An 8,328-nucleotide genomic window follows, 5' to 3' on the forward strand; every position below is an offset into this window, starting at 1 on the left:
GCAGCCACTCGTCTGTCCTCTGGGTCAGGTCCTTTTACCATCCCACTAACTTCTGGGTCCAAAGCCTGGTGAGGGCATAGACCTGCTGGGGTGGAGTGGCAGTCTGGGGCAGCCCCTCTGCCACCAACATACTCATGAGAGTGGCTCCTGTGAAGCAGAGACCAAAGTTCTGACTTCTTTTCTTTTTTCTTTCTTTCTTTCTTTCTTTCTTTCTTTCTTTTTTTTTTTTGAGACAGAATCTTGCTCTGTTACCCAGGCTGGAGTGCAGTGGCACAATCTTAGCTCACCACAACCTCTGTTTCCTGAGTTCAAGCAATTCTCCTGCCTCAGCCTCCTGAGTAGCTGGGATTACAGGTGCGCGCCACCACACCCAGCTAATTTTTGTATTTTTAGTAGAGACGGGGTTTCACCGTGTTGGTCAGGCTGGTCTCGAACACTTGACCTCATGATCCACCCATCTCAGTCTCCCAAAGTGCTGGGATTACAGGCGTGAGCCACCACTCCTGGCAAGTTCTGACTTTTCAGGGCAGTGGGATGGTGACTTTTGAGCTAAGCCTACAAGGGAAGTGTCTGGTGTCAGACCTGGGGTCCCTTGGCTTTGTGACCACCCCAGCACTGGCCTTGGGAGGGGCTGAGTTATCTGAGCAGTAAAGCTTCCACCCACCCTCCTGAGTCCTCATTTTGCCCTTGAATCCCATGTGTTATCTGCCATAAATGCCAGAAACTGGTACAAAGTGCAGTGCCAGCTTCTCCCTGGGGCATGGTCTGGTTCCCTGGGTTGCTGGGCTGCCAGCCCCTTTCAGAGAGCATGGCAGTGGGAACCAGCAACTTGAGCTACACTGGGGGAAGCAGCACTCTTGCTATAAATAGGTCAGTAGGCAGAGAGGCAGATGTGTGCAAAAAGCACAACCCCAACCACACACACAAACCGGTAGGCACGGACACACCCAGTCTCAATGCATAAAGTTGGAGAACCTGACAGGGCTGGTCCAGGCCACAGAGGATGGGGTTAGGCTTCATGCCTTCATGCCCAGGCAGCCACAGAAACCCACCCTTCCCCGCCTCACAGGGCTCCTCCGGTTGGCCTGGGTCCAGAGCGGTCTGCTTGTTTCACCTCTTCCTGGCCCTTCCCTCGAGCCTGGCCCCAAGTTCCAGAGTCAAATCCCAGCTCTGCAGTCAACTATTAACCTGGGGCCCTGGCAGATTGGGGTATCCACCCTGCCATGTAAAGGCAGGAGACCTGCTCTGGGCCTGACTCAAAGCAAACATGTGGGTGCAGAGGGCTGTGGGAGGCGGGGCCCACTCAACACGCCTAAGCCTGTGGCCCTCTAGGAGGGGCAGAAGAGCCAACCAGAGGCTTCCCAGAGGTCATGAGGTTCCTCCTTCTGCTTCCAGGCAGGACCAGACCTAATTCATCTCCTGTCAGGATGGAGCAAGAGCAGATATAGGCACAGACACATTCAGAGCACAAGGATTGAGAGGGCCCGTGGGCAAGGGGGACGGAGGCCTGGGGGCGGGAGAAGGATCTATGGGAGGGGCTGTTGGAGCCAACAGTGGTGCGTGGGGGTGAGAGGCCTGGCCTCTGGAGAGCCCTGGTTCCACGTAGTCCTCTCTCATCATGGAGGGCCAACACCACCCAGCCTGGACGCAAGGCCAGCAGAGCTGGGAGCTGGGGCTTGCCAGTGAGGAACAGCTCACACAGATAGCACACTTAGGTGGCAGGCACCAGTGTGTGCACCTTAGTTCACTTAACCTTCGCAACAACCCTAGGACACAGTATGGCTGCTATTCTCATGGTACAGCAGGGGAAACCGAGGCACAGAGCGGTTAGGGACTTTTCATGATCACACAGCTTGTAAGTGGTGGGATCAGGATTCAACCCAAGAAGCCTGTTAGAATCCATACTCTGATCGACTATTTTAATAATAGCATTTCAGTAATAGTAATGTGTGATGCTAAGTGCTTTATCTGAATTATATCATTGCATTCTCACAAAAATGGTACATTTGTTAGCTTAAGTTTACAGATGAGGAAATGGAGGCCTGGAGAGTTCAGGGTTTGTTCGTTGCAGACTGGAGACTGGAACCCCGGTCGCTCTGCCTTGGGGTCACCCTTTTCTGAGATCAGACTGGCCTTCACAGAACCCAACCAGCCACTTTCTTGGAGGGACAGAGCTGGGGGTCAAGGGCCCTGCGTATGCACCCAGGGAGTCCCCACATCCCCACCAAAGGGGAAACATTCAAAAGAGGGGGCGTCCAAATAGACTAAGGCAAGGCCTTCTGCCAACACGTGGGCCCACAAGGCCGGTGGGAGGTGGGGCCCATTCAGCACACCTCAGCCTGCAGGGCCCAGGCTGAGGGTAGAGGGATGGGGTGCTACCTGGGTGATATCTGTTCTAATCAGCACACAATAGCTGGGTGGACACCCCCTCTCTCTGCAGCTGGTGGAGATGGGCCTGGTGCTCCTCTCTGCTTGGTAGGAATGACCAGGGCAGGACGCTACCTGCTACACCCTTGCCTGTCCCAAAGCCCTTGGGAGACCAGCTGTTGCACCCACCTTTCCCCACAAGGTGCTCGGTCCCCGTGGGGCAAGGAGGCCAAGCCCAGCTGTGTGTCTGGAGCCCACTCAGCAGCGGGCATGATCAGGGCAGGGCCAGAGCTCAGGGCTACCGGGGCTAAAGTGCCCTGCCGAAGGAGGGGCAGAGTTAAACATTAGCCACAATGGCCCCCCACGAAGTGACTCACACTCCCCACAAGGCTCTGGGCTGTGCAGCAGGGGGAGGGGGACAGCTTTGTTCCAGGTGGGTGACCAAGCTGCGGAAGCCCGGGACAGTTCTCTGAGACCAGTGCAAATGGCAGCCTCTGACCCCATCATGTCTCTTCCCTCAGGCATCCCCAAAGCTTGTCTGCCTCGAGGTCCTTTACTGGGTGAGGGGCAAGGATGTTCTCTCCCTCCCAAGACACACTCCTAGGCTGGCCCGTAGGTCCCCCGAGGCCAAGGTTAAGCAGCGTGAGCCTTGAAAACCCCGTAGCACTGGCCTAGAGCACTGTGGTCAGTGTTTGAAGGCCCAGAGAGGGAGAGTGACTTGCTCGAGGTCACAGATCTAACTGGAGCTAGGAAGTAGGTCCCCAGACTCCCAGTGTGAGACAACTGTATGTGGACAGGGCTTTGCTCTCCCTGCCAAAGGCAAAGGCCCGGGAACCCGAGCCGGCTACACATCTCTGGCCTCAACTCAGCACTCCAAATGGCTCCAGTGACGGTGGCAACCACTGCCCTCTCTCACTGGTTGGCACAGGCTGGGTGAGCCTGGCCCTTTGCCCTGGGTTCAAAAGAGAGGTATAGCCTTGCCTGGCAATCAGGGGAAATGATGTGTATGTGTGTGTGGCGGGGGTGGGGGGTGGCATGCAGAATGCAGGGTGATGACCTGTCTGCCAGTCCTGAGCGTCACTGACACCTGTGTGTCCCCTGTACTACTGCCTCCCAGATGCTTTTCTCCTGACTGGCTCCTTGTGACCCAGGTTTCAACTGCTCCACCTGATAATAAGGAAACCAGGGCCACAAATGTAGTGAGATTTTCATAACGCTAAATGTGTTCAGTGGAAACGGCGCTCTGATCTGAAAGCATGGATGCCTTTATTTTATTACTGGAGTATTAAATGAGCCCTTACTTATGGAATAGGACAACAGTAGGTGGCAATTGTTTTCTCATGCTCTTACTTCACAAAATAAAATGGGGGCAGCATGATGTCAGTATTTATATTAAACAATATTAATAGTTTATAAAAACCCAAAGCCAGGGAGCTTACTGCCCTGGCTTCTCCAGGGTGTGGGTCTTATCACTTCATTCATTTCTTCCCCTCCCCCAAGAGTGCCACAAGCATGGCAGCTGCTCAGCTGAGACACATGAATGGGAACAGAACCCGAAATGTCAGGATGTGACCTCAAGCCAGCTGACTGGGGCTGGGGATCCCCCTGGGTCTCCGCTGTCCTCTCTGAAAAAGGAGAAGCTGCCTTATGAGTCTTTTGTCTGGGAGATTCCAGAGCTTGAACGTCTGTTCTGAGGCTCCTCAGAACCTTGAGGGAGGAGACGAGGGAGATAACTCCTTCCCCAACCACTGGCTGAAGGATCTTGAAATTCCCTGATTTTGACCAGGGGCTTCCCAGTTGTGCTAAGCCCTGCCTGGTGGAATCTCCCTGGAGGAAGTAAGCAGCACACACGTACATTTTTAATGTACATATAAAGAATCATAAAGTGAACACCCGTCTGTCAACCACTCATTTTAAGAACTAGGATATTTTGGAGCCCTCACGCGCCCCTCCCCAGTCACAACCCCTTCCTCTCCACAAAGGTAAATACAATCCTCAATTTTGTGTTTGTAATCCTCTTGGTTGTCTTTGTAATATTACTACCTATTTATGAATCCCTAATACATCGCTGGGTGTTGCGTCTTTTTGTAAACTTTAAGCGCATGCATTTTGCTTTCTCCCATTTAATGTTAAGGTTGTAAATTCATCCCTGTTGAATCATTGTAGTTTATGCTCACTGCCATGAAATGATGGAAACACCATTTATTCATTCCCTTTCCTGCTGATAGACATTTAGATTTCTGCTACTACCAATTGTGCTGATCTGAATATTCATGAGCCTCACTTCTGATGCTCAAGTTCAAGAGCTTCTCTACCCAGGAGTGCGACTGCTGGTCGGCAAGAATGGCATCCCCAGCTTTGCTAGTTGTACCACTTACGTTCCCATCAGCAGCTCTGACAGTGGCTGATGCTCCACATCCTGGTTTCGCCAGATCCTGGAGAACAAGGGTCCTGGATGTTTAAACCCCCGTGATCTCAGCTTCTCCCCGACCCAGCCCCCTAATCTTACTCTTGGCAGGGACTCTCAGGCTATTTGGGTTTTCCTGTTCTTCCCAAATCAAGATAGTGCAATTCTCTAAACCAGGAGTCCCCAAACTTTTTACACAGGGGGCCAGTTCACTGTCCCTCAGACCGTTGGAGGGCCGCCACATACTGTGCTCCTCTCACTGACCACCAATGAAAGAGGTGCCCCTCCCTGAAGTGCGGCGGGGGGGCCGGATAAATGGCCTCTGGGGGCCGCATGTGGCCCGCGGGGCCGTAGTTTGGGGACGCCTGCTCTAAACCTGCGTTAAGTACCAACTTTGCCAGGCAGTGTTGAGAGGGTATGGAGGCAAGTAAGACACCTTTTTCTTCTCAAGGCACCACAGGATGCTTGGGGAGCCAGGACAGGGGCACAGATAACTTGAACTCTAACCTCCCTGTTCACAAGGAATCATTCCCTCCTCCTTCCTACTCAGCATTGGCCCTTGGGTGCCACAGCACACACAAGACAAAGCTGTCTCCTGAGCTCCCAACTCCAACATTCAACCATCTATTGGGCAGTTCCATCTGGCTGTCTTCAGGGACCTTAAATTCGAATGAGTAGAGACCAAGGATGCTGCTGACCATCTCACAATGCCCAGACAGCCCCCCCACAACAAGGAATAATCGGGCTTAAACGGCCGTAATGCTGAGGCTGAGAAACTCTCAGTGGTCTACGGTCGCCCCTCCCCAGTACCCCTGCTCTCACATCCTGTCTCCTCAGTGGCACGTCATTCACCCAGTCCCTCCAGCAGGGAGATGGGAGTCACCTAGATTTCTCCTCCCTCATAAGCCATAGTCAGTCAACTCAGCGCTGGCCATCCAGCCTTCCAAAACTCCCGCCAACACCTTCTCCTCCCCTTCCTCCTGGTGCCTTTGCTCGGGGACCCTTCATTTCTTTTGTCAACTATAAAAACAGCCCCCAAGCAGTCTCCCTTCCAGTGTGACCTCTTGCCACACTGCCTCCAAACGCTTCTCATTTTCTATTTTCAACTTCAACTTTATTCTACAGGATAAAGGCTGTTTATTTTTGTTGTTGTTGTTTGCTTTTTTGAGACAGAGTTTTGCTCTGTTGCCCAGGCTGGAGTGCAGTGCTGTGATCTCGGCTCATGGCAACCTCTGCCTCCTGGGTTCAAGTGACTCTTCTGCCTCAGCCTCCCAAGTAGCTGGGATTACAGGTGCACACTACCACGCCCAGCTAATTTTTATATTTTTATTAGAGATGGGGTTGCACCATGTTGCCCAGGTTAGTACTGAACTCCTGACCTCAAGTGATCTGCCTGCCTTGGCCTCCCAAAGATTACAGGTATGAGCCGCCACACCCAGCTTTTTTTTTTTTTTTTTTTGGTAGTTTTAGGAGAGATGGGGTTTCACCATGTTGCCCAGACTGGTCTTAAACTCCTGACCTCAAGTGATCTGCCCGCCTCAGCCTCCCAAAATGCTGGTATTACAATGAGTCACCACACCCAGCCAAGGCTGACTGACTCTTTAGCACAACACACACAGTCCTTACTATCTGTCTCCAACCTTTCCTTTCAGTCTTAAAGGGGCTCAGTGCTTCACACAGACCAGTCTTCTCTCTGTTCCAAACACACGTTTCATTTTTATGTCCCAACGTCTTTGTTTATGCTGTGTCCTGTAGCTGGATGCCCTTACGCCCTTTCTGACTATTGCATTCCACTGACCCTTCGAGGCCCAACCTAGATGTTCTTTCCTGTGTGAAGACTTCCCCAATCCCTCCTGATGACACAATTTTCATTTTTTTTTTTTTTTTGAGACGGAGTTTTACTCTTGTTACCCAGGCTGGAGTGCAATGGCGCGATCTCGGCTCACCGCAACCTCCGCCTCCTGGGTTCAGGCAATTCTCCTGCCTCAGCCTCCTGAGTAGCTGGGATTACAGGCATGCGCCACCATGCCCAGATGATTTTTTTGTATTTTTAGTAGAGACGGGGTTTCACCATGTTGACCAGGATGGTCTCGATCTCTTGACCTTGTGATCCACCTTCCTCGGCCTCCCAGAGTGCTGGGATTACAGGCTTGAGCCACCGCGCCCGGCCCACAATTTTCATTTTTAATCACAGTCTGACTTGAATGACGCTTGGGGTGTCTGTATGCCTGTGTACGTGTGTGTGTTCACCAGCATGTGTGTGTCTACACTGCTAGACTGAGAATGTCCTGAGGTCAGGAGCTGAGTCTTTATCATCTTTGTGTCCCTGAGTGTCAAAATGACTTGTTGATTATAGTGGGCAGAATGAGTTATAGTGGGTAGAACACGTCCCAAAAAGATGTGTTCAATTCATAACTTCTGGTACCTGTGAATGTGACCTTCTCTGGAAATAGGGTCTTTGCAGGCGTAATCAAGCTAAAATGAAGTCATGCTAAATTAGGGTGGAGGGAGACTTGGAAACCAACACAGAGAGAGACACAGGGAGAATGCTGTGTGAAAACAGAGGCAAAGCTTGGAGTGATGGAGCTGTATGCGAAGGAGCTCTAGGAAGAAGCAAGGAAGGACTCTCCCCTGGAGCCTCTGGAGAGAGCCTGGCTCTGCTCGCATCTTGATCTCAGACTTCTAACCTTCAGAACTGTGAGAGAGTAAATTTCTGTTGTTTAAAGCCACCCAGTTTGTGGCACTTTGTCACAGTAGCCCCAGGAAATGGATGCACTGATCCAGCACCAAGCACAGTAGCTGGCACTTAGAAAGTATCCCGTAAGGTTGGGCACGGTGGCTCATGCCTGTAATTCCAGCACTTTGGGAGGCCAAGGTGGGCAGATCACCTGAGGTCAGGAGTTCAAGAGCAGCCTAACCAAAATGGAAAAACCCAGTCTCTACTAAAAAAAAATACAACATTATCTGGGCGTGGAGCACATGCCTGTAATCTCAGCTACTAGGGAGGCTGAGGCAGGAGAATCTCTTGAACCTGGGAGGCAAAGGTTGCAGTGAGCCAAGATCGAGCCATTGCTCTCCAGCCTGGGAAATAAGAGCGAAACCCTGGCTCAAAAAAACAAGACAAAAAAAGGTGTCTGGTAAATGTACAATGCCTGCCCCTAAGGAACTTTCTGGGCACTAACATGTATGTCATTCACTTTTCCTTACTTCTAGAGTTGTTTGCATACAAACCTTCCATGTCTTGGGGCTTTTATATCTGTAGGGAGACTATTAGAATTTGGGCTTTTAGAAACTGGACTGTTCCCTGGCTTCAAGAAGTGTCCCTGGTGTGACTTCAAATGGCTTCATAGGATGATTTTTCTTCTTGTGTTGAGGTGCCATCACTGACAGCCATGGGAAGAACATTCAGTAGGTCCCCAGGGAGACAGGAGCTTCCCTGACAGTGTCAGGCCCGGGGTCAGAGGATCCAGGGATCTAGACTTTTGTCGTTCCCTCTTTCTCTTTCCCTGGAAAGAGCAAACGGCTCCAGGGCCTGCCTTGGCCTCTGCTCAGAA

Source organism: Saimiri boliviensis, chromosome 14 (assembly GCF_048565385.1).
Source record: "Saimiri boliviensis isolate mSaiBol1 chromosome 14, mSaiBol1.pri, whole genome shotgun sequence".
Lineage (NCBI taxonomy): Eukaryota > Metazoa > Chordata > Mammalia > Primates > Cebidae > Saimiri > Saimiri boliviensis.